Source organism: Eubalaena glacialis, chromosome 10, assembly GCF_028564815.1.
Source record: "Eubalaena glacialis isolate mEubGla1 chromosome 10, mEubGla1.1.hap2.+ XY, whole genome shotgun sequence".
Taxonomy (NCBI): domain Eukaryota; kingdom Metazoa; phylum Chordata; class Mammalia; order Artiodactyla; family Balaenidae; genus Eubalaena; species Eubalaena glacialis.
Genome location: NC_083725.1, coordinates 21,691,106 through 21,718,702, shown reverse-complemented (window position 1 = coordinate 21,718,702; position 27,597 = coordinate 21,691,106). Strand labels below are relative to the sequence as shown.

At 38.4% G+C, this 27,597-nt stretch overlaps 1 long non-coding RNA gene across 1 annotated transcript in view; it reads right to left on the bottom strand.

Moving 5' to 3' along the window:
• Window positions 1–381: 381 nt before the first annotated feature.
• LOC133100051 (uncharacterized) overlaps window positions 382–27,597 on the bottom strand; it is a 47,639-nt gene continuing 20,423 nt past the window's right edge. Inside the window, exon 3 of the long non-coding RNA XR_009702381.1 lies at window positions 382–403. This is a non-coding gene — a long non-coding RNA (uncharacterized LOC133100051). The remainder of the gene's footprint in view (window positions 404–27,597) is intronic.

The following is a 27,597-nucleotide window of genomic DNA, read 5'->3' as shown; positions in this document are numbered from 1 at the left end:
TAGCAAAGCTAAGAATTATAACTAAGTCTTTCTGATTCTAAAACCTCTCACCTTAGCAACTTTCATAAATAAATAAATAGTTTGTAAACTAAGCAATAGTGCATTATGCCAAGGTTTTCACAAAAAGCCAAGGAAAAAAATAGGAGATGCAAGAAAAGTGGCTGTGGTGCTAACTTTTATTACTGCTCTGACATTTGCTCATGTGCTAGGCATCCCATACATTCCATACATTTCAAAATCAAATGTGCTTTCTGACATTGGGTTCAAATTTCAAAGGAGAAGATCCAAGATCTTCTTTAAGGGCCACTATCTCTTCTCACCGTACCTCCCTCTTCTTCTTTCTTTGTCCGTAGCTCATGCGTCCTTTCAACTCACCACATCCCTTCTTCACTCTCTGGGCACACTCAAAACAAAGATACAGAATTAGACTGAGTTGCTGTACTATTACAAGAAGGAAGATCGGGTGTAGGACATGTAAAAAGTAGTCAAACTTAGACAAAGAGGGGTACTGAGAAGGTATGAAAAGTAAAAAAAAAAAAAAATTAGAATGCATAAAAATCTGTATCACCTATAGAGAAAGATCTGGGATCCCAGAAATATGTGTGTATGTGTGAGTGAGAGAGAGAGGAATCTTGCCCTGATGGGGAGGGCAACCTCCCTATTTCTTTTATATAACCCATATATAAAAGGAATAGTGTGAAATTGAGAAGCAACTTGTTGCATTAGTACTTGGAACAAAAATGTGATTTGAATCTGTTATTCTTTTAATAATATGAATGTCACAATTAAGACTAAAACTAACAAATAGAAGTAAAAGACCCAGCTTAAAATCTCAAGTTTTCAGAACTAATATTCTTCTATTTGCATCTCCTGGCACTGCTGCAAAATGAGACTCATACATACAAAGTCCAGAAAGGAACTAAATTACAGTGCTTTAAATGAAAACAATTATTCCTGGCATACTCTAAACTTTCCTTAAATAGGTTAAAAGAAGGCAGAGATACAAAAATCCTTATTCATAGCCTACACAAAAACCCCTATGGAGGCAATTGGCTATTTGCCCCAGGATGTGTCAGAAATGGGATGAAAATGTGAACATTTTGCACTTATTCAGGTTCAGTTGGGGGACCGGCCAAGCCTGTGGTTCCTGGGAAGTCTGACTAGGGACCTGGTTTGTTTTGTCTTCTTACCACCCACTACATGTTTTGCAGGGACAGGCTTGCAGGCCTCAAAGTGTATTGTTCCTTATGAGGCTGGGAAGCCAGAAGGAAGCTAAGGGTATCATTTCCTACCCCACACCATTCTCCCACTGTTGTTTGTTTATAGGAGTAATGCTAATGCCTATAATACTGTATCCTGCAGCCTGAGGCTGGGGTGTTCCCATCAGATGAGTGATACAGGAGATGGGGCTTTCTGTTCTCCATGCACAGACGGGCATGTCACTCACAGTCTCCACAATCCAAAGGAGAAAGGTAATTTCTCCAAAATTATATCTTTTTTTTTTTTTACTTTTTTAAAAATACTTTTGTATTTAATACAGAAAAATAAATGTGAGTGTTTTATTTTTTTTCTCTTAAGAGCTACTCACCTTTGTTTCCTCTCTAAGGGGGAAAGAAAAAATATTTAATAATTAGTGTTTGGGATAACAGGGAAGCTCCATTCTGAAACAAATTCCAACAGGATCAAAGATGTAAATGTATAAAAGAAAATCTAAAGGTACTAAAAGAAAACATAGAAAGGATCTGCATTACATACAGCGGACTGACCATAGGTTTTTATCTTTTCTCCCTGTAGTAGGATAAATAAAGACTCCCAAAGATATGTCCATGTCCTAATCCCCAGAACCTATGAATGTTACTTTAAATGACAAAGACGTTACGATATGATTAAGCTAAAGCCCTTGAAATAGGGAGATTATCCTGGATTATCTGAGTGGGCCCTAAATGCAACAATAAGCATCTTTATAGGAGAGAGAAGAGACAGGTGTGACACACACATTAGAGAAGGCAATGTGATCCCAGTGGCAGAGATTGAGGTGATGCAGCCAACAAGCCAAGGAATGCTACCAGCCACCAAAAGCTGGAATGGCTAGGAACAGATTTTCCCCTGGAGCCTCCAGGAAGAATGTGGCCCTGCCAACACCTTGATTTCAGTCCGGTGAAACTGATTTCAAATTTCTGGCCTCCAGAAATGTGAGAGAATAAATTTCTGTTGTTTTAAGTCACCAGTTTAGTGGTAATTTGCATAGCATCCCTAGAAAACGAATACACTTCTGGATCCACCCAAACTCCACCAAAATAACAGTTAAGGGAGGGAAAATGATATAACTCATAAAGATAAAGAGAGCAGCAGAAAAGAATTTCCATAAATTTTTGGAAGATAGAAAAATGAATGAGAGGCAACTTACTCATCAGAGTAGAGAAAACTGCAACCCTAAGAGCCAGGAGAAAGGGCTATGAACAAGCCGGGAGTCATTTCTTCCAGAGCTGTCAGCTCAGGGTCACCAAGCACCCCACAGGGGCGGGAGCAGGGAGTGGGGCTGAAACTGGAGGAGACTGGCAGTAAGAATGCGACTTTGGGTCGCTTGCCCCATTCCCTGTTTGATACTGGCCAGCCAAGAGTGAGGTGCATCCCTGTTTCTGGCCTCCCCAACCTCAGTCCATTCTCCTAATCTCACCACCACGTCAGTACCACTCACATTCCCTCTGTTGGAGAGAACTGGTCTCAAGGTTCTTCCTAGAAGCAGGGAGGCTGGGAGATACCACGCAGTGCCGCCTGGGCTTCCCACCACCCCTCTGTGCCGAGAAAGAAGGCATGCTTTTTGATGGCCCAATAGCAACGTCTGCCACATTATCCTAAAATTTCAGAACACTGGGAATAAAGAGAAGATTCTAAAAGCTTCCCGAATGAAAAAAACCTGGTTACTTCATGTACGAAAGACCAGCAATCTGACTGGCATAAGACTTTAAAACAGCGATACAAGATGCTAGAAGACAATAAGGCAACACCCTCAAAATTCTGAGATAAAATAGCTTAGAGCTGAAAAGTTTCTATCCAGCCAAACTCCCACCAAATGTAAGGGGAAAATAAAGACATTTTCAGATAGGCAAGTTTTGAATAATTTGCCCACAATGCATCATTTAGGAGGAAGTTACCAAAGAGCATAATTCAGCACAATGTGGAGTGAACAAGACCGCGGAAGACACGGACTCCAGAAAAAAGCAAAACAAAACAAAACAAAACAAAAAAAACAGAGGATGCGCCCAGGAGAGTGGCAAAGGGGAAGTCCTAGGATAATAGATGTTTATCACACCTGGCAAGCAACCATCCCTAGAACAGCGGCCTGTGCAAGTGTGAAGGGGAGTCATTTAAGGAAAAAATGGAACTGATAGATTATTTAATGTGTTTGAGAATTTGGGGGAAAAATTATTACTAAGAGTTTGCCAAGTCTGTTGGATGATCTGGGGGAAAAAAGTGATGTTATGTAGAAAACTAAGCAATTTAGCCAGGAGTAAGGGGGTTAGCAGTTATGAATGGCAGGAAAAACAAAGGTTATACAAGAAGAAGATATGATTATGATATACTATCTGGTTCAGTGGTGAATAATATTTGATAGTCATAATTATAAAAACATTGACTTCTGACCTAACTAGACATTTCAATATAATTATTGTTGGGAAAAGAGGAGGGAGGAAAGCAGTGAGAGTTAGAGTTGGGTAAGAAGTCAAAAGCCTCAACGATTTCCTTTCTAGGATTCTAATCTGTACATATTTTTGACACATGTACAAAGATTTATGTATAAAGAAGTTCACCACATCACTGAACAAGAAATAGCAAAACAGAGACAACTTAAGTGTCTGTCAGCTGGAGGCTGGTTAAACAGATCATGGTTAAATGGAGTACAATGCAAGTTTTAAAAAAAGCCAAACAATAAACGATGACATGAACAACCAGACAGTGAAAACAAAACAGAACCAGTGGGGAGAGGTGGGTCCAATACACTACCACTTTGGGGGGAAAATAAATATATGTATCAATATACTCACATGCACAAACACTGAATCTTGTGTATCTACAATTTCTGGAAAGATACACAAAGAACTGCTAATAGTGACTGCTTCTGTGGAGGGGAACTTCGATCAGACAAGCAGGGATAGGACCTGCTTTTCACTATACACCATTTTGTTATTTTAAAATTTATGCTAGGGCTTCCCTGGTGGCGCAGTGGTTGAGAATCTGCCTGCCAATGCAGGGGACGTGGGTTCGAGCCCTGTCTGGGAAGATCCCACATGCCGCGGAGCAACTAGGCCCGTGAGCCACAGCTACTGAGGCTGCGCGTCTGGAGCCTGCGCTCCGCAACAAGAGAGGCTGCGATAGTGAGAGGCCCGCGCACCGCGATGAAGAGTGGCCCCCGCTTGCCGCAACTAGAGAAAGCCCTTGCACAGAAACGAAGACCCAACACAGCCAAATAAATAAATAAAAAAATAATTTTTTAAAAAAATTTATGCTAGTAAATTTGTTACCTATTCAAATGAATAATTTTTTAAAGGGAGGGAAAAACCAAACTGGCAAAAGGAAGAAAAAAGCAGGAACAACATAATTAGCCCTCCTTAATATCTCAGCTTAATACATCAAACATCATCTTAAAATGTCATTTCTGTATTTTTAGCATTTTTCCTTTAGGTGGCAGCAACTGCATTTTTTTTATACTGTCCATCTGTCTAGCCTTGAGGATCAGTTCAATAGTAGTGTTTGGATTTCTTATTTTCCCTTTTCATAAGAAAAATTTCTTAAAATGTTTAAGTATATATTGATGAAATGCATGGTCTGGAAATGTGCCCGAGTATTGTTATGCAAAATAATAATAATAAGTTTAAAAGCATGTTACAAATTTGTGGAAATGTAAAACAGACTGGCAAGATATTCCTCAAAATGTTGACAGTGATTATCTCTGGGTAGTAGAACAATTAACAGGTGAATTTGTTTTTCTCTTTGAGCCTTTCCAAATTTTCTACAATGAACATGGTATTTTTAAAAACCTTGTATTTCCTCCAAGCCTGATGGGCTTAAGTGTCATCTGGCACCCAAACATTTCCAATATCACTGAGCTCTTTAATTTCTTCACTGTGGGTGAGACATTCTAGTTATAATCAATTCTGAGGGGACGTGGCAAGGATACCTATAATCTCCCCACTAAACTGGGAGGCCAAGCCTCACAAACATTTGCACCCCTGTTGCCTAGCACACATCTGACGCATTTCAGGTATTCAAAGACCATTTGTAGCACTGTTAAATTGCAGTGAGTTTTCAGGGAAAGGTAAAAAGCTTCCTAGCCAATTCCTTATTCCTGGAGTAGTGAGGGGTAGTCCTTGTAGAGCTATTTCTGATGGCTAGCAGAAAGCGTTCTCCCATCTCAAATAAACAGGGCCACAGCATGACTCCTGGTCCCCAGAGGAGCCTGTGGGATGGTGAGTAGATCTGCCAGGTGAGTCATTGCAGTGGGACAGTGCAGGTGGACTCTGTGCTGGCTGAGGAAAAGGACCCCATCTCCCCTCTTTGAAAAGATGCATCAGCATATTTATCTGTGAGACAGAAAACAAATTTGGTGTGTGATTTATAAATCCCTCAAATACAGGAATGCAAACTGGCATGGGACACCAAAGGAGAAGAGTGAGAATAAAAAGGTCAGGTGCCATGTGACCCAGCACTTCCATTTCTGGGTATATAACCATAAGGAATGACAGCAGGGATTTGAACAGATATTTGTACACCCATGTTCATAGCAGCATTACTCACAATAGCCAAAAAGTGAAAGCAACCTGTGTCCAACAACAGACGAACAGATAAACAAAATGTATATACATACAATGGAATATTATTCAGTCTTTAAAAGGAATGAAGTTCTAACACATGCTACATTGAAACTTGAGGACATTATACTAAGTGAAATAAGCCAGTCACAGAAGGACAGATATTGTATGATTCCACTTATCCGAGGCATCTAGAGTAGTCAAATTCATAGGGACAGAATGTAGAATGATGTTTGCTAGGGACTGGGGTGGAGGGAGAAATGGGGAATTATTGTTTAATGGGTACAGAGTTTCAATTTTTCCAGACGAAAAGAGTTCTGGAGGTGGATGGTGTTGATGGTTACACAATAATGTGAATATACTTAAAGCCACTGAACTGTACACTTAAAAATGGTTGAAATGATAAATGTTATATATATTTTATTGCCAAAAAAATGCCTATATATGGAATGAGGAAGTAAGAAATATTTTCCTATATTTTACCAATATCTTAACAAGAAGAAGTTTGATGTTTCTTCCAGAACTGTTCTGTAATATAGACTTGAATTATCTGTGAATGTTAATAATGTTTGCTAACATCTAATGAGTCAGGAACTGTTTAAGGGATTTATGTACATTATCTTAATTCTCAAAACCTATGAGGTAACCTGTGAGGTAAATACTTTTTATTATGGTCATTTTCAAGTTCAGAAAAGTGAGGCTTAGAAACTTTAAATCATTTGCCCAGGGTGCAGGGTTAGTACCTGGTAGAGCCCAGATTTAACAGATTTATTACTGTTAAGCATATTGCTCTTTTCAGAGATTGGATTCTGCTTTTTATAATAAAAATTTTTTTGATTGTCTTAGTCTTAACACTTTGTCCTTAAACACTTAAGAAATTTCTAAGGAAATAAATCTGAATCAGGAGAATCCAAATGATATTGATAGGCCAGAGGATATAAGAGTTGAACAACAATCCTTACCAAATTGTGCCTAAAACAATACCTTGGCAAGTAGACCCGCAAATTTACTATGGAGTTGGGGTACTCAAGTCTAAGTCCAAAGGTAAGGGGACTGGAAAAGCAACAATGACCAAATATTCCTTTGGGGTAAAACTAATTTTGTAAAATAATTCTAAAATATCACTTTAATTTTTTTTAACTTTCAGACTTTATAACTGTAATTTCTGGCACATTGTTCAGCATTATGTTTTTCAATAAGCATAAACTGGGAAAAACATTTGAATAAACTAAGGAATTCAGAGATTAATTCGTCTGTTAATTTATGGGACTCCATCTTCCCCCAAAGGATTAACTGGATGTGCTACTGCATTTGCTTTTCAAACACGTTTTAATACACACACACACACAAAGTGGATTATGCACATGCATTTACCTCTACTACCTCCCATATTCCCATGAAAGTGACAGAAAAAGTCTTTAAAGAGAATGAGATAATAACAGGAATAGGAAACAAGAAATAATGTCATCAGCAGATGAGAAGTTTTGAGAAATTTCTGAAAGACAGAAAGCAGATGGATGGACTGAGAGAAAGTGTATGGAAAACTTCAGGCCAGGGCACAAGGAACGAGCATGTGTTTTCCTAAGGGGGCCCCAGATGGGAGCTCACACTCAGTCAACAATATGCTGATGGGCTGTGGGGCTATCGTAAGTGGCCTCATTAAAGAACTAGATTCAGTGCCTAGGGCCAGCTGAGCCACTTTCCTTTGACCTGTGCAAACAGAGCTTGGCAGCTGAGACTTTTGCCCTTGGGCTAAAAGCCAGCCCACTGCCCTCTAGGAAGCAAGCCAGCACCTCAGAGAGGGTTCTTGGTGAGGATTTTGTGGCCTAAGGTGTAAAGGATAATGATAATGAAGAAATTCTGAATCTCTGCAATAAACTCAGAGTTCATTGTACTTAAATCAGACTCAAAATGCACCTCCACCCACTCCACCTGGAAACTTCTGTTTCCCCCAGCCTGCTTGCTTGCTTTTTGCCCACAGGAGGCCCTACAGAGAAGCTTTCCTGCCCGCAAACCCCACCTACTTATACAAAAGCTGTCAGTCATTCTATTCAAGAGCTTCTTGGGGAAACAAATCTAAACAATTGAAGAGGAAACCCACACAAGCTATCTCTACTAAATTAAGGTGTTTGTTTAGTTCTTAATTCATTCGTGTAAATGGACAGCAGGGAACATCAAACTTGTGAGAAAAAACAATGCAAAAGTGAAAGACTTAGAAAAATAAATTAAATAACTGAGGCTGAAGGAAAAAGATAATCCAAGTGGTTAAAGAGAATTTTTTTAAAAACATAATTAACACACACAAATCAATCACATTCCTAATACCTATATTAGGCAATTAAGAAAATTAATATTTAAAACATTTCCAATAAGAGCAATAAAAATGCTAATTGTATCATCAGCAGAATTTATAACCTACTGCATTCTTAAGACAATTATAGTCTGTGATAAAAAGTAACAATCAGAGAACTGGAAAGAGTTCTTAGAAACTAAAAATTAAAATTTCAGTGGAATTGCTAAATAATATAGACACAATATAAGATCAAGTTGGTTACCTGGAAGATAAAGTAAAGGAAATAAAGAGACAGAGAATATGAGAAAAAATGAACACACGTGGAAGTTAGTAATAGGAAATCTAATATTTATCTAAATGTGATTCTAGAAGGTATAGGGACTATGGAGAAAAAGAAATAGTCAAGAAGATAATGAAATAAATTTCCTTACACTAAAGAGTTTTTAGATTGACAAAGCCCACCAATTACAGAGCAGGAAAAACAAACAAAAGCACATTCTAGACACCGTGGTGAAATTTTAGAATTCTAAGAAGAGGAAGATATCCTAAAAGCTTCCAAAGATGGGAGAAATAAAAAAGAACAATAATCAGACTGTCATCCAATTTCTTTTCAGCAATACTAGTACCAGAATACAACTAATTAATAAAACAAATATATATTGAGTATATACTGTGTGTTAGACACTATTTCAGATCCTTCAGATAAATCAGTGAATCAAACAGACCAAAATCCTGCCCTGGTGGATCTTATATTCTATTGGCAAAATGTCCAAAATCCTGAGGGGAAAAAATGAATCTTAGTATTCTAAATCTGGCCAAACTATCAATCAAATGTGAGGGCTAAAAAAGACATTTATCTATCTATCTATCTATCTATCTATCTATCTATCTATCTATCTATCTATGTATTGTGGTGAAGGAAAGTACAGCACTTATTGTAGGGTGCCAAGCAAGGAGAACGGGCAGCACATACTCAAAAGACCAGAACTCCACAATAGCTTTCAGGCAAGGATTTTTAAAGGCAACGTTTGGGGTGAGGGTCACCCAGTATGTGATCAGCTCGTGGACATTTTTCTGATTGGTTGGTGGTGAGGAAACAGAGTGATATTTCAGGAATCTTAATCATCAACCTTCTGGTTCCAACCAGTCTGGGGTCTACATGCTTGTGATCAGCATGTAGTCACCATCCTCCACCAAGTGGAGAGGGTCTTAGTTCCTGCAGAACAACTCAAAGATATGTGTCAGGTTGTTATGTATATCCCTTGAGGAGGAACTAGGAATCCTGTGACTCTGTTGTATCACTGAACTATTTATTAAGCTATCATTACTTTTCTTGCTTGACTGCTTTTCCTTTCTTTCTGCATTCCCTCACTTCTCTAATCAGTAACTTCTTCACTCTGCTCTTTGGAACTCAAGGAAGGCCTAAGAGACTAAAGCTCTAAAAACAAGAGACATGGAGTGGTTTTTGTACCCAGGAGGGCCTGGTTGGCTCCAATCCCCCCCTTTTTTGGATACTCTTCAATCCTGAGGGGAACAGGATGGGACAAAAAGGGAATAAAGTTTTGGATAGAGAGATTAATCATAAACTTGGCAGGTAAACTCGGTTTCAATCCCCATTCCTGTTTTAACATTCCCCAAACCTTTGAGAGAGCGGGTGACTATTGCTCTGACTACTTCCTGCTGAAACAGGGCACAGTTTTGTCTCAGTTTGGGGAGTGGACACAGAGTTGGAAATATTCCTGAGTTCCAGGTCTTGGATCTGAGTCTTGCATGATTAAGATCTTTGTCCCTTGGTCCACTGTTTTGGTGCAACAGACCCAATTAGAAGTCGGAGGAGGAGTGAACACCCAAACTTTAATAAACCTTGGAAAATAAATCTCATTCCTTGAGTTCAGTCTGGAACCAGTCTGGACCTGGCCCTTCTGAGGAGACTTGTTATGGCCAGGTAGCCAATTGCCTAAAAAAAAAGACCATTTTTAGACATTTAGGAATTCAGAGAACTTATTTCTTACACAACACAAAACAAGAACTTAAAGAAGTAATCCAACAAATAGTAGTCCAAGAAAGAAAACAAGAAGCAATGCTATCTGAATATGAGCCAGAGGAATTACAGAAAGCAAGAAAAGGAGTCAAGGAAAGAAGGTAGGAAGGATCTCTAAGTTCTTCAAGCTTAGAAGAATCTCATTTAAGCTGCAAATTTTTAATTAAATAAGATTATATTTCCTTCTCAATGAGGGTTCATCCACACAACTCAGTTGATAGTAATAGCTGGCAGTTATAGAGGACCTATGTGCCTGGCACTGTGCTGAGTGCTTTATATGGATTAACTTTTTTACTCTTCAGAAGACTTAATTATAATTACAGAGCAGAATATAAATATATTAAAATATGACCACATAGATACATATACATGTATCTGCACATTAGAGGTGTGTTGAGAGATGGACTCTCTTATATAACTGGTAATCAAAAAAGTCTCTCTTAATAAATAAACCCAGAAGTAGAAGTATAGGCACATTATTTAAAGTTATAAAGAATAATTTAAATATAATTTTTTGAAACATTAGAAATATATTATAAATAATATAACTAACACAAATTAGGTGATGGAGGGATACAGAGAAGTTGGGAGGAAGTATGAACATAAGAAATTACTCATCTTTCCTGGATGGGAGTCAGTACATACTTTCTAAATTTGCCAAATTGAGAAATGAAGCTGTAAGCATATTATTTTAAATTATAATGGTAACTGTGGCATGATCTAGCAACAGTAACTGTTAACAGTGCTTGTTTCTAAAGAACGGGCCTAGGCTGCAATGGTATGGATATCATATCCATCTTATTTTATTTTTTAAAAATTTTTATTGGAGTATAGTTGATTTATAATGTTATGTTAGTTCCTGCTATACAGCAAAGTGAATCAGTTATACATATACATATATCCACTCTTTTTTAGATTCTTTTCCCATATAGGTCATTACAGAGTACTGAGTAGAGTTCCCTGTATACAGTAGGACCTTATTAGTTATCTACATATCCATTTTATACTCTTCTGTACTGATAAATTTTTTTCTTATTATGTGTGTATAAAACTGCCATAGAATAATAATAAACTGCTTCAACAGTATTAAATACATTAATATTTTTAAAGAGTGAAAGCATACTAAATTAATCTTTTCCACAAACACAACAATAATATTTAATATAGATATATGTTGCTTGGTCATAGTTGCTAAATGTCCTCAAAGATTCACAGTTTTTAGAAGTTTTTAGGTGAAAGAGAGTTTAGCATATTACTTACTTGACTTTTTTAAGTTGAAAAGAAAAAGTAAAATTCACTATGCAGGTTTTCTGATTTCAAACTGGGGAAAGTTGCAAATATTGTGTGTCCTAAACTTTTTGACCCTACAAATGACTCAAAAACTGATGAACTAAAAACTTTGCACTTTCAAAAAAGGAATTCATCACTGAGGATTACTCATCTGTCAAACTAGAATAAAATGCATTTTGTATTAAGCAAGCTTCTTTAATGCTTAATATTTATTGAGTCAAGGATGCTGTGGTGAAGTGGAAAGAGCTCAGGTCAGAAAACTTTCTGTCCCAGCTCTGTCCCCAACTAGCCTAGTGACCTGAGGCCACCACTTAATCTTTAGTTCCTTCATTTGTAGAGTGTGGATATAATCTCCCTCTTCACTACTTCATACTGTCCCTATGAGGATCAGAAAGGATAAATCAATTGAAAGTCCTTTGAAATATTACAAAGTGCTCTGAGATTACAATGTAGTATTATTTGGATGATAGAATTTCAAAGTTGGAAAGAACTTAGAAATTATCTAGTCAAATTTCTTTAATTCGGTCTCTTTTTCTCATCTATTACTTGCTTAGAGTCCCTTCATATATTATTACAAAGAGTTTTACAACAGAAATTGATTTAAAACTATATTCTTCTGAACTATGCCCTCTTCTAAAATTACAAAGAATCGTAGCCTGTTAATGCTGCAAGGGACTTTGCCGGCCATCTCATCTAATCCTCTTGTTTTAACATGAAGCAATAGCAGCCCAAAGAGGGTGGCTGGCCTAAGACAAACACAGGACGATGAACTCAGACCTTGGATTAGAACCCAGGTTCCCAGACTCGCAGTCACATGATCTTTTCCCAGGTCACAGCTGAATCAAGAAAAGAATGACCATTTATGGATAATCACAGTTAATAAAGGTATATATTAACCTGACAAGGTATAATTAACCTGACAAGAGTATGCTAATTATTTCTAACCATTTTTGCTATGTTCAAAAGATTTTTCTTTCCTCAAAAAGCAACTATATGACAAAATAAACTAAACAACAAAAATATAAAAATTAAGGGAAAAAATTTTAATAAAAAAAAGTACTTATGCTTGAAAAAAATAATATAAATACATAGACCCAAATTATTCTCTAAATAAAACTAAGATTGTAAGTATCAGAACAGTCAGGCATTTAATAGTCAAATTAATTACCAACATTTCAGTGACACTTGATCTCACTTAGTTCCTCATACAAATCCTTGGGAGAGAGACAGAAGAGTATAAATGGTTAGGAACACAGGGCTTTAAGTCAAGCCATAAGTTCAAATTCCAGCTCTGCCATTTACTAGATACGTAAATTTTGAAAATGTACTCTATCTCCCTAAGCCTCAATTTCCTCATCTGTATTATGGGAATCAAAATAATAATTATTTCATAGGGTTGTTGTAAGGATTAAAATACAATTCACATAATTCAATAAACAGCATCACTCATTGTTATCACTTAGGATTTTCACAGATGGAGAAACCAGAGCTCACAGCAATTATTTACTCAAGACTGCCCAGCTAGTAAGTGGTAGAGACCAAACTGAAATCTATTTAGCTTTGCTAAAAGTTCCAGCTCTTTCCACAACCAAAAGAGAGATTTTCCTCCTAAGTAGGACAGCTCTGTCAGCCAATTTCAGATGATAAGGCCTCTAAACGGTTGCATCTCTGCCGGCCTGCCAAAGAAATCACTTGACTCTTTCAAGTTCACAAGCCCCCGTGTGCTGTTGAGGGGGTGGGGTGGGGTTGCTGCCTGCCTGTGTCACACAACCCTCTCTTGTACTCTTAGGACCCTGACTCTGTATCCCAAGAGGAGACACATGTCCTTCACTCCCCTCCCCCATCTCAAGCTGCTCCTGCCAGAATTGGGAAAACCTTTATCCTTTTTTTTTTTTTTTTTTTTTTACGTTTTATTTTATTTATTGATTTACTTTTCTCCCAGTGACTGAACGCAGGCTCTTCAGCACTCAAATCCCCCTCAAGCACCCTTGATTTTTCTCTGAGAGGCTCGTCCAAATTTGACTCCCCCTGTTCTAGAGGTTAGGGGACCCAGTCTTTTTATTTTTGTAACTCTCAGAGCCCAGCATGAGCTGACATTCATTAACACTTCATAAATGTCTGCTGGAAAAAAATTGGAAGGAAGAAGAAAGGAAGAAAGAGGTGAAGGGAGGGAGGAAGAGGGAGAGGGAGGTAGGTACCAGTGGTCTTGTCACCCTAGAGTTCCTGAAAAAAGCATAGCATTGAGGTCACCTCCCTTGTTCCAAAAACATTTAACAATATTTATATATTTATCTATCTATCTATCTATCTCTGGAAGTATTGATAATAGAGAAATCACTTCAATTTTAGTCTCAGAAATAAAGTTTAAAATCTAGGAGACTCTGTGTGTGTGTGTGTGTGTGTAAAAGTCTGAGTTAGACTGGGACCATGAGGGTTGAATTGCAAATATGAGTAAAGTCCAATAGCAGGACACGGAGATTAAAAGCCCTATGTTCTTCTTAGAGATATGCCTCCAAACTGTATAAACCTGGGTAAGTCACACTCTCAGATCTGTTAAAATAGAAGTAATTTTAAAGGATGTCAATCTTACAGAATTGTCACAGACAAAAATGATAATGTATTTTAAACAGTCAATTTTAAAAGGATCCATAGCAGTGATCACTGCGCTTTCTGAATTTTACAATGCCTATTGATCTTTATGGACCATATTCTATCATTTGAGTTTTTTCTAGTTGCACTTTCTCCCTACCTCAACTAATACCTCTAGAATTCATAACTTTTGGCTATACAGCCATTTGTTCCCACTAATTCTGTCTCTGAAATGACTTTAGAATCTGTTCCTGGCCTCTCTGTTCCCACTGTGACTCGCCTAGTCTTTTCATAATTCTCACTTAGATGCAATAGCCTTTTTAACAATCACTTTCCATTATATCTGCTTCACCCTAGGATATTTAAATAAATTCAGACTGCCCATGTCCTGTATCTCTGAGAGTATGCAAAAGCTCAGCTTTTGGCAGCAGATATCTTTGATATATCCTTCAATATTCTCTGGTTTCTAATCCCTTGGCACATGATTCCAACTCCTGATATCAGTCACGGACTCTCCCAGCTTTGATTACCTGGGTGGGTGGACATGCTTCTCTTTCACCGTGTGTTCTCTTTGACTCAACATCATTTTTATTCACAAACTCATATCTGCAACCCTGGGTAGAAAGTATTTTCATCGCCTCATGCTGGCTATGACTGACTCATGCTAGCCCACCGGCCTACTCATCATGAAAAGGAGATCAGGCAAAGTCTGTCATTAAAGTGTCATTCCAACACTCAAATTGTAACATGGTACTCTCTGATTCCAGTGCCAAGAGCAAAATGTCAGTGTGGTTGCTCAAGATTTGGGGACTTGGCTGGGTGGGTATGAGGCACAAATGATCTTTGGCGATGGAAGCCTGGTGGGAAGGAAAACAGAAGCCAGCTTTTGGGGAACACCCACCACTGGAATGGAAGGTGGCCTGGGAGGAGCTGGCCAGGCTCCAAACGCAGGCCCTGGAATTAGTTATTAGGGAAGCAAAGGCAGGAGGTCTCAACAGTCTCAGCTACCAATCCAGAAGCTATTGGTCCTGCCATGGAGGCAGAGGGGATGGTAGTTAGCCAAGCCGGCAGCAAATTACACTCTTCAAATTTTCACCTTAAAAAGCATACAGATAAATCCTTGCTGAACACTCCATTTATTCCTTCAATAAATAGTTAGTCACTAACTATATATCAGGCATTGTGTTAGGCATTGAATACACAAAGGAAAAAGAAAGTAAGCATGGTGACTTCTTTGGCAAGCTTTGTTAAATAACTTGGCATGCACCACTCTTCTTTATTGTCTTGTCAATATTAGAATAGGTTTTGGATCAGTAGATGTGGCTTCTAGCCAGTGCATTTATGCAAACAATTCTCAGATGTGCCACAAATATGTGGCCAAGATAACATTATAGCCTCCATCCCTGCTCTGGAATAATGACAGTCTTTCAAAAAAAGGAAACTTCATAGGCAAATAATAAAAATATACCAAAATATATAGCCAAAATATTGGTGGCTTCTGGATGTCTTGAATTTTCCAAGCAGCTTTTTCAATTGGTCATCCCTCTATATTCAACTCAAAAAAATCCCAACCTGGAATCTCAGATAGTTAATCATCACAGCACAGTTTTCAGCAATACACCCATGTGTTTATGCTAACTGTCAAGAGTACTTGGTGATCCAACATGAAATGATTTCATTTTGTTGAACTTGCTTCTTACAGCAAGATTAGTAACAAAAAAGTTTAGTCTCTTGAGAAGAAACTAGTTCATATCACTAAGGATCAGTGTCCAGTGGAAAAGAAGAAGACACATAAATAAAGAGGCATGTCATATTCTTGGCTTGAAAGACAGACATTGTAAAGATGTCAGTTTTTCCTAAAACCAACCTATAAATTTATTACAACTCAATAAAATTCTAATGGAATTCTTTTGGTACCTGGGAAAACAATTTTAAAATTTGGAAGTATAAAAATGTGCAAGAATAGCCAGGAAGATCCTAATACAGAAGAATATTAGGGAGGATTTTGCCAGTTATTTAAACTGCAGTATTTACTGCTTATCGATATCCTTCTGCAGGAATAGACAGAGGAAGACTAAAACAAAATATTTGAATACAGAATTAGATATGAATATGATTTGATTATATAATAAAACGATGAAAAGAAATGTGTTATTTGGACAACGAGTTTAATCATTTGGAGAAAAAATAAAGTTGGGTCCCTACCTTGAACTTTCAGATGTAATAAAGATTTAGGGTACTAAAAACTTTTAGATAAATACTTTTATAATGTTTAAGTGAAAGAGGGCTTGAAAACCTGACACTTGGCTGTCCCAGCATCAGATCCCTGCCCTGCCCACCCAGGGTGGGATTCCCCACTTTGAGTAGTCTTGGTATGACAGAGTATACTGCCTGCACTTTAGGAGCTGAGGAGAAGGACCCTCCTCCAGCTCACACACGTGGCCTTGTGGGGACTCCCTGTGAGTTGCTGACTAAAAAAGCTTTCAGGTTTTCAGATGGCTCTTCTCCGAAGTAAGACACTAGTACACTACACTAGTACATCTCATTGCCCACCTTCCTGGAAGGAGCAATGGCCTTTGGGTTTAGAATCCAAGGAAAAAAGGGTTCAGTCAAGGGACATATTAAAGATTCCACTGAACTGGAAAATGAAACTCTTTCTTTTTCATATCTTGGCATACAGACAGAAAAGAAAGTTCAAGTGTAGACTGGGCAGTTAACTCTGACTATAAAGGGAAAGTGAGTTATAGCATAATAGGGGCAGAGAGGTGATCCCCAGATACACCACCACATACTCTATGGTCAGTGTTAAAAGTCAGTAGGGAACACACTAGTAACACTACACAAGCAGGGCCACTATGTGCTTAGATCCCTTTGAAATGAAAATTTGGGTCACCTCCACTAGTAAAGAACCTTAACCAGCTAAAGAACAAGTGGAGGGCAAAGAATCAGTTTTGTATTTTCAAGATTGTATAAATGTATTTTGGGTTATGAATCCCAGGACTGACTAACTTTAATGTCAGTATAGCCCCATTTTAAGCACCAAGTCTGTGTGGAGAAAAGGGAACCCTCCTACACTGTTGGTGGGAATGTAAACTGGTACAGCCACTATGGAGAACAGTATGGAGGTTCCTTAAAAAACCAAAAATAGAGCTACCATATGATCCAGCAACTGGACTCCAGAGCAGAGAAAACCATAATTTGAAAAGATACATGCACCCCAATGTTCATTGCAGCACTATTTACAATAGCCAGGACATGGAAGCAACCTAAATGTCTATCAACAGAGGAATGGATAAAGAAGATGTGGTACATATATAAAATGGAATATTACTCAGCCATAAAATGAAATAATGCCATTTGCAGCAACATGGATGGACCTAAAGATTGTCATACTGAGTGAAGTAAGTCAGACAGAGAAAGACAAATATCATATGATATCACTTATATGTGGAGTCTAAAAAAAAGTGTACAAATGAACTTATCTACAAAACAGAAATAGAGTTACTGTTGTAGGAAACAATCTTATGGTTACTGAGGGTAAGGGGAGGAGGAGGGATAAATTGGGAGATTGGGATTGACATATACACACTACTGTATGTAAAATAGATAACTAATAAGAACCTACTGTAGGGACTTCCCTGGTGGTGCAGTGGTTAAGAATCCACCTGACAATGCAGGGGACACAGGTTCAAGCCTTCGTCCGGAAAGATCCCACATGCCGCAGAGCAACTAAGCCCGTGCGCCACAATTATTGAGCCTGCACTCTAGAGCCCGCGAGCCACAACTACTGAGCCCGTGTGCCACAACTACTGAAGCCCATGTGCCTAGAGCCCGTGCTCTGCAACAAACAGAAGCCACAGTAATGAAAAGCCCATGCATCACAACAAACAGTAGTCCCCACTCGCCGCAACTAGAAAAAGCCCGCACGCAGCAACGAAAACCCAACGCAGCCAAAAATAAATTAATACGTTAATTAATTAAAATAAATAAAGAGATAAATAACACCCCCCCCCAAAAAAAAGAACCTACTGTATAGCACAGGGAACTCTACTCAATACTCTGTAATGGCCTATATGGGAAAAGAATCAAAAAAAGAGGGGATATATGTATATCTATAACTGATTCACTTTGCTGTACACCTGAAACTAACACAACATTGTAAATCAACTATATTCCAATAAAAATTAAAAAAAAAAAAGCACAAGGTCTGTTCAAGGTTCAGAGAGGAAGATGCATCTTCTTGTTTACAAATAGTTCTGCAGAGAAAGTTTATACCATCTGCTAATTTTCATCTTGCTCTCTCTTCTCTCTCCATCCCCTACCTCCTGGCCCTTGGAACTCTCTCCACCTCTCTCTTTCTGCTTTATGATACTTCACTATTCAATCCCTCAATCTGTCAGGCTATATCCCACCTCCATCCACTCACACCCTGTCCCCTTCCTCCCCCTCCTTCCATGCTGCTCACCTACTACCATCTGAGATTCCACCTAACAGTCCTCTCTGAAGCCTCACAAGTATATGCCCGAAAAGACTGATCACTTGCTCCTTATTTATGTAGGAGTACTTTAATGCTTTATTGTCATTATAGGTTTACATGTTTGTCTCTGCTTACCAAATTTACCTTTAAAACTCCAGAGCTTTCACTCTTATTCAACATAGTTTTGGAGGTCCTAGCCATGGCAATCAGAGAAGAAAAAGAAATAAAAGGAATGCAAATTGGAAAAGAAGAAGTAAAACTGTCACTGTTTGCAGATGACACGATACTATACATAGAAAATCCTAAAGATGCCACCAGAAAACTTCTAGAAGTAATCAATGAATTTGGTAAGGTTGCAGTATACAAATTTAAGGCACAGATATCTCTGGCATTCCTATACACAATGAAAAATCAGAAAGAGAAATTAAGGAAACACTCCCATTTACCATTGCAACAAAAAGAATAAAATACCTAGGAATAAACCTACCTAAGGAGGTGAAAGACTTGTACTCAGAAAACTATAAAACACTGATGAAAGAAATCAAACATGACATAAACAGATGGAGAAATATACCATGTTCTTGGATTGGAAGAATCAATACTGTGAAAATGACTATACTACCCAAAGCAATCTACAGATTCAATGCAATCCCTATAAAACTAGCAATGGCATTCTTCACAGAATTAGAACAAAAAATTTTACAATTCGTATGGAAACACAAAAGACCCCAAATAGCCAAAGCAATCTTGAGAAAGAAAAACGGAGCTGGAGGAATCAGGCTCCCCAACTTCAAACTATACTACAAAGCTACAGTAATCAAGACAGTATGGTACTGGCACAAAAACAGAAATATAGATCAATGGTACAGGATAGAAAGCCCAGAGATAAACCCACGTACATATGGTTACCTAATCTACAACAAAGGAGGCAAGAACATACAGTGGAGAAAAGACAGCCTCTTCAATAAGTGGTGCTGGGAAAACTGGACAGCTACAGGTAAAAGAATGAAATTAGAACACTCCCTAACACCATACACAAAAATAAACTCTAAATGGATTAAAGACCTAAATGTAAGATCAGACACTACAACTCTTAGAGGAAAACATAGGAAAAACACTCTTTGACATAAACCACAGCAAGATCTTTTTTGACCCACCTCCTAGAGTAATGGAAATAAAAACAAAAATAAACAAATGGGACCTAACAACACTTAAAAGCTTTTGCACAGCAAAGGAAACCATAAACAAGATGAAAAGACAGCCCTCAGAATGGGAGAAAATATCTGCAAATGAAACAATGGACAAAGGATTAATCTCCAAAATATACAAACAGTTCATGGAGCTCAATATCAAAAAAACAATCAATTCAATTAAAAAATGAGCAGAAGACCTAAATAGACATTTCACCAAAGAAGACATACAGATGGCCAAGAGGCACATGAAAAGATGCTCAACATCACTAATTATTAGAGAAATGCAAATCAAAACTACAACGAGGTATCACCTCATACCGGTCAGAATGGCCATTATTAAAAAATCTAGAAACAATAAATGCTGGAAAGGGTGTGGTGAAAAGGCAACCCTCCTGGGGCTTCCCTGGTGGCGCAGTGGTTAAGAATCCGCCTGTCAATGTAGGGGACACGGGTTCAAGCCCTGGTCTGGGAAGATCCCACATGCCGCGGAGCAACTAAGCCTGTGTGCCACAACTACTGAGCCTGTGCTCTAGAGCCCACAAGCCACAACTACTGAGCCCACGTGCCACAACTACTGAAGCCCGTGTGCCTAGAGCCCATGCTCTGCAACAAGAGAAGCCATCACAGTGAGAAGCCTGTGCACCACAATGAAGAGTAGCCCCCACTCATCTCAACTAGAGAAAGCCCTCACGCAGCAACAAAGACCCAATGAAGCCAAAAATAAATAAATAAATAAATTTATAAAAAAAAAAGAAAGAAAGAAAGAAAGAAAAGGGAACCCTCCTGCACTGTTGGTGGGAATGTAAATTGATACAACCAATATGGAGAACAGTATGCAGGTTCCTTAAAAAACTAAAAATAGAACTACCATATGACTCAGCAATCCCACTACTGGGCATATACCCTGAGAAAACCATAATTCAAAAAGACACATGCACCACAATATTCATTGCAGCACTGTTTACAATAGCCAGGACATGGTAGCAACCTGAATGTCCATCGACAGATGAATAGATAAAGAAGATGTGGCACATATATACAATGGAATATTACTCAGCCATAAAAAGAAACGAAATTGAGTTATTTGTAGTGAGGTGGATGGACCTAGAGTCTGTCATACAGAGTGAAGAAAATCAGAAAGAGAAAAACAAATACCATATGCTAACACTTATATATGGAATCTAAAAAAAATAAAAATTAAAAACAAAAATAATGGTACTGATGAACTTAGTAGCAGAACAGGAATAAAGATGTAGACATAGAGAATGGACTTGAGGACACGGGGTGGGAGGGGGAAGCTGGTGCAAAGTGAGAGTAGCATCAACATATATACACTACCTAATGTAAAATAGTTAGCTAGAGGGGAGCAGCTGCATAGCACAGGGAGATCAGCTTGGTGCTTTTTGACCACCTAGAGGGGTGGGATAGGGAGGGTGGGAGGGAGGCTCAAGAGGGAGGGGATATGGGGATATATGTATGCATATGGCTGATTCACTTTGTTGTACAACAGAAACTAACACAGTATTGTGAAGCAATTATACTCCAATAAAGAGCTATTAAAAAAAATTGTTTAACTCCAAGGCTTGACACTGAGAATAGCACAGAGTAGGTGCTCAATAATGCCTGTGGACTAAACTATTGAATCGCCAGTGTTAGAGGTAGGTTGAGAATGAATAGACTCTCAGCCATGGATGTTTTTTTTTAATTGAAGTATAGTTGATTTACAATGTTGTGGCAATCTCTGCTGTACAGCAAAGTGACTCAGTTATACACGTATAGACATTCTTTTTTATATTCTTTCCCATTATGGTTTATCACAGGATATTGAGTATAGTTTCCTGTATATAGTTTTCTATACAGTAGGACCTTGTTGTTTATCCATTCTAAATGTAAGAGTTTGCATCTACCAACCCCAAACTCCCAGTCCATTCCTCTCCCTCCCCCCCTCCCCCTTGGCAACTACAAATCTGTTCTTTATGTCTATGAGTCTGTTTCTGTTTTGTAGATAGGTTCATTTGTGCCATATTTTAGATTCCACATATAAGTGATATCATATAGTATTTGTCTTTCTCTTTCTGACTTCACTTACTGTGATAAACTCTGGTTGTACATAGACTTTCAAGGGAACAAATATTCCTCTAGGTTTACTCTGCCCTAAATAACTAAAGCTTATACCCACAAGCACTTGGAAAGAGCCAGAATTAATTCTGTCCTCTAGAACATGTAAAATACAGCTGTTTTTCAGGTTCAACACTTAAGCGGGAAAGCTACCAGGCCTGTGTGTCCAAAAAGATCCTAGTAATAACCAGTGAGCCTTTTTCTACCTTTGGACCTGACCATGTGACTCTCCTCTCCCTTTTCTGTTCAAAGGGCAAGAGGAAGTTGTACAAGCACACGACATAGTCTGTAGTGCATTTTCAGTTTCAGTGATAATTAAGGCTAGGAGGAGTTCAATACTATTGCTGTATTTCACAGTTTGCATTTTTGTTACAAACTTCAATCACTCACTGACCGAGTTCTTCTTCCTTTCCCTAAAATTTCCCTAGGTCTGATAACTTTCTTGGTAAACACACTGTATATTAATAGCAAGTGAAATTCTGGGAAATTTCCATTTCCTTCCTTTTTTCTCAAAAACACTGTTTTTCATTTTTATCCGCCATCATTTTCAGAAGTATATTTTACATGACAGGAGTCTTGTAACCTCTCCAAATGGTCTCTATTTCCTCCTGAATATATTTCAATCATTTTTGTTTCTGGTTGACCTAATTTTAATTATGATTCCACTGGTCATGGGGCTACTCACATCCAGCTTTCTGTTCTATGTAGTTACTCATTGAGCCAGATTTTTAAATCCACAAACTCAGCATATTAGCTACCATTGGGAAGACACATGTAAGCTTTGGGGATAGTAGAAGCTATTTTATGCACTAAAGCAGTAATTTGCCAAATGTTCCCTGGTGATCTGAGAAAAAAATTGCTGAGTTTTTCATGGTATTTAATTTGCTTCCAGGAATTTAGGGAAAAGGAGAATCTGAGCTAATACGAACAAATGGGTAATCTTAGGTGTTACCTGTCCTAAGATCAATACTGTTGCCTAATTGAGTGAGCATGTACAGGAAATGTGCTCAAAGATACAGGCCCAGCTCTCTGAACACTGAAATGCTTACGTTCCTTTCTCAGGAAAATAACTATAGGAGAAATTCTGTTTCTCCCTCATGACTTCTCTCAAAGTTAATTTTTTACTTTATGTACCAAATAATGGTAAAAACACGCATGTATTTTTAAATCTCAGGTTACCAAATATCAGGAATTTCTTGTTTACATTCACCATTTTAAACTTAGAAAGTCAATATTTATGAAAATTAAAAAGTGGTCCTTTAATGACTTTATAAATTACCCTTTCCGCTCCATTATAATCACCGCTAAGTCCCCAAATAGTCTACATCCTCAAGGGAATTCCTGACAATAAATTCCTTTGAAATAATCTGAACAGACTGGAATATTCCACAAATATCTGTGGAGTGTTTACTATGTTCCAGGCACTGAGCCAAACAATGGAGACAAAACAGTGACTAAAAGAGACATCATCCTTACGTTCATGAAATTTACAAACTAGCTGGGGAGATTGCTATAACAGGTCTTCATGTCTAATCAAAACTCTGAGGATTTTGATCTCAATAAAGTATTGAATTCATCTGGTCAAGATCACCACTGATCTTCATATGGTGATCTACATCCAATTGTCCATTCTCAGTCAATCTTACTCAGCTTCTCAAAACATTTGATGCAGTTGATCACACCCTCCTTTTCTAAACATTTCTTTAATGGATGTCCAATTTCTTTTTTTTCTTGAAATATTTATTTATTTATTTATTTATTTGGCTGTGCCGGTCACACGGGATCTTCATTGTCACATGTGGGATCTTCGTTGTGGCATGCGGGATCTTTAGCTGAGACATGCGAGATCTTTTAGTTGCGGCATGCAAGCTCTTGTTCACTGACCAGGGATTGAAACAGGGCCCCCTGCATTGGAAGGCAAAGTCTTAACCACTGGACAGCCAGAGAAGACCTGAAGATTTTTTTGATGTGGACCATTTTTAAAGTCTTTGTTGAATTTGTTACAATATTGCTTCTGTTTTATGTTTTGGTTTTTTGGCCAGGAGGCATGTGGGATCTTAGCTCCCCTACCAGGAATCGAACCCACACCCCCTGCATTGGAAGGCAAAGTCTTAACTACTGGACAGCCAAAGAAGTCCCCAATTTCTTGGTATGACTGCTAAATTCATATTTTCTAAATTTGACACTTTTATATATCTATCTGCCTACCCAATGCCCCCTCTCAGAGATCTAATAGCATCTTAAACTAAACCCGTCCTGAACGGAACTCTTAGAGGGAACTTTGTTCCCTTCTCCACTCCACAAAAATCTACTTCTCCCCTCCTGTTCACTATTTTATTAAATGGAAACTGTATTTACTCAGTTCATCAGGCTAAAGATCTTGGAAATGACCGTAATTTTTCTTTCTTTCATACTCCTTATTTAACTGACCAGAAAACACTATTGGATTTATTTTCAATTTATATCACAATATTACTGTCTCCAACCACCTTCATCAGTATTATCTTAGTTCAAGACAACATTTTCTATCATCTGGATTATTCCAGTAGATTCCCTACTCATCTCTTTGATTCCACTCTTTTGTTCTATTCTCCACACAGCAGTGAGAGAGAGACTTTTGAAAGTCTCATCATGTCATTTCCTTCTTTATATCCTTTCCATGGCTCCCCATGACACTTAGAGTAAAATCCTTACCATGGCGTATAAGACTCTACGATCTGGTCTTTGCCTGCTTCTTCACTCACCTTCTCTCCTATTCTTCTTGCTATTCCTGGAGTTTGCTCTGTACCTTCCCACTTTGAGGCCTTGGCATTTGTGCCCCTCTGCCTAGAATATTGTTCACCTAGATATTACAAGCTTCTATTCTTCAGTTCATATGTGTCTCTATTCAAATGTTAACTTTTCAGAGAGGACTTCCCTTACTCCTAAACTAAACTACTAAAACAGCACAAACTCTCCATCTCCTTCTCTTGACCCTCTTGACCTGTTTTATTTTCTTTCTAGTTCTTATCACTCCCTGACATTGTGTGTGTGCGTGTGTGTGTGTGTGTGTGTCTATTGTGTGTCTCTCCAAGAGATTCAAGATTCAAGAGCACAGCAAACTTTGCCTCATTCACTCTTGTATCCCAATGCCTAGAACAGTGAGTGTCTGACACATTCTAAGTACTCTTCAAATGTAGGTTACATAAGTGAATGTGATGATAGTAAAAAGGAAAATTACAGAGGATGTCAAGATATCATACATAGTTATGCAACTTAGACTGAGGTATCAGGGAAGCCAGTAAAGGAAGCAATCATGCGTCCTGGTTAACATCTATAAATAGAAAAGGCGGCTCACAAATGTGCATAACAGAGTTCTCTAATACTCTCAAAACAGTTGCACATCCCTCCTTCTGAGCTGACCCATTAGTGGTAGGCATAAAAGCTCTATTGAAGAAAAATGTTTTTCATGTATAGTTTGCTTTTGCTTTTTCCCAGAGAAATGTGACCAGCAATATCTCATTTATCTGTGTAACAGATCTGTTACGTAGTCAGACAAGAGAGATGAAAGGAAAAGGGGAAAGAAAGGAATAATACCAGTTTTGTCTTAATAAAAAGGCAATGAAACAGAGAGAAGTCTTGTGACATACCCAGCATGATAGCGGTAGAGCTAGACATGTAATGAATCCTTCTAGCTTATTATTGATCTCTGCTTCTAGGACCTGAGATGCGGGGTGGGGAGGAGGTGGGGGAGATGGGGGAGAGAAATTTCTACATATCAATCCAGACTGGATATGTTTTCTGTTATATCTTCTCAACCCAAACCACTACCTGTAATTCCCATCATGACTCCCTTTAGGTTTGCAGTGCAAGAAGTAGAAAAGGTGTAGAAGGAAAGAGTGGGTGTTCTAAAAATAGCTGTTGAATTGATAAATTAGTTGGTAAGAGAAAAGGGAACAAGAAAGAAGATTTTGTTGTATGTGAATACATGTGAATTCACATGTACACGCACACAGGTACGATTCCTAATGGTTTGAGCCTATGTGAAGAAAAGGAATTTAATTAATAGCATAAAAAGAATTGTAATTTATGGAATTGGAATATGGAATTGAATGGAGAATTTATCTTCATTTCTCTGACTTCTGTGTTTATAGTCTCAGTGACCTCTCAACCACCAGATAGTTCTTATTTATGACAAAGTATCTTCTTTTCAAAATGATAAAAGAACTATATTTGTCAAGTACAACTTTATTGATATATCAAATTTAATTGTGTAATACGTTTTTCCACTCCAGTCCAGGTATATGGTAAGATCAAAATGACAGTAACAAACAGTATCAACTTGACTTGGCCCTCAGAATCCCTTAATCCCTTCCAACCAGGTGCATGCTCTTTAGTGTGTGCTCAAGTGTGATGCCTGGTCTGCAGCATCTATATTTCTTCCCTTTCTGCTCCTGACCTGGGCCTTGTGGGTGCTGGGCCTCAGGCTGTCATTTTCTGTGTGCTTCTCTATATCAACGTCTCTGTGATTCTTTCCCATTTCACTCTTAACTCTTCCAACACTTGACTGTCCTCTGGCCACTTTTTCCTCATTTCTGATGCACAATATGCTCTGCTCCTCCTTTTCTGTGCTGCTAGCATATTGTATTTGAGAAATTGACTGCCTTGTTTCCTACTCAGCAGGAAAGAATGAGGGGTTGTGGAAGATAATGTTAAATGGCTCCTACCAAGCCATTCCCAAACCTCTCACCCATCCATTTATGCCTCCTACTATACAGCCTGAAAAGCAAGATACATTCTTTTCCATCTTTCTTTGCATTTAGACATGGCCCTAGGACCCAGTGCTGGCCCATGGGATGCAACTGGAGCCTACTGGTCAAGGGAGAGGGGATTCTGAGAAAGATTCTGCTTTCCTGCAAAAAGAAAACTGATGAGACCAGTGTTGTTGCCTCTTTCCCTTTACCCCATTCTTTCTCTTTCCCATGCAGAATTGATGACTGGATCTGCAGTGTCATCTTGTAACCTTGAAAGAAAAGGTCAGGAAAATCATAGGTGTGTCCACTGTGACATCACTGACTTAGAGAACCAAGACCAGCATTTAACTTCTTGATAAATGAGAAAAATGAACCTCTTTTAAGCAACTGTAGGTGGTTTTCCTGTTATTTGTGGATGAATGCAAGTTTAAGTGATACACAGGAACTTCCTCACCACCACACCATAGTCCCCTCTAAAGAAAGAACCCAGGCCTTTGTAAATTGAGAATAGGGCTTCTTGGTCACCACGGAAGAGCTCATGGAAGATGTTTTTATTTTTTAATGTAGGCTAATTGGAGGACAAAATTGACTTATTTAAGAGAAGAGAGGGATCTAGTCTGGGGGAAGAGAGAGAGTCGCAAGACTGGCAAGGATGGGAAACAGATTCTACAAATGTCCTTGAATGGCTACTACCCAGTGCCTTAGAGGGGTAGGACCTCAGGTGGGTGTTACCTGTGTCACCAACTACTACAGTTCTGAAAGCAGAGGTAGGGTCCTCTGTAGCTGAGTCTGTGGTCAGTAGAGAAGATCACTGTAAAGTGTATCTCTTTACTTTCCCAGTGAAGCCATACTGAGGAGCAATTGAAACTGGCATCATGTGGTACTGAAAGACCAAGTGTAACCTCCAGCAACTATGTAGATTAAGGACCAGGCCTCCTGTTTACTTACAGGCTCTTATATTTTTGTGCAATATAACTATGAATGGGGAAAGGATGTGCAAAACCTTCTTAGTTTGATGTAGCCCTATTTACTTACTTTTGTTTTTGTTTCCCT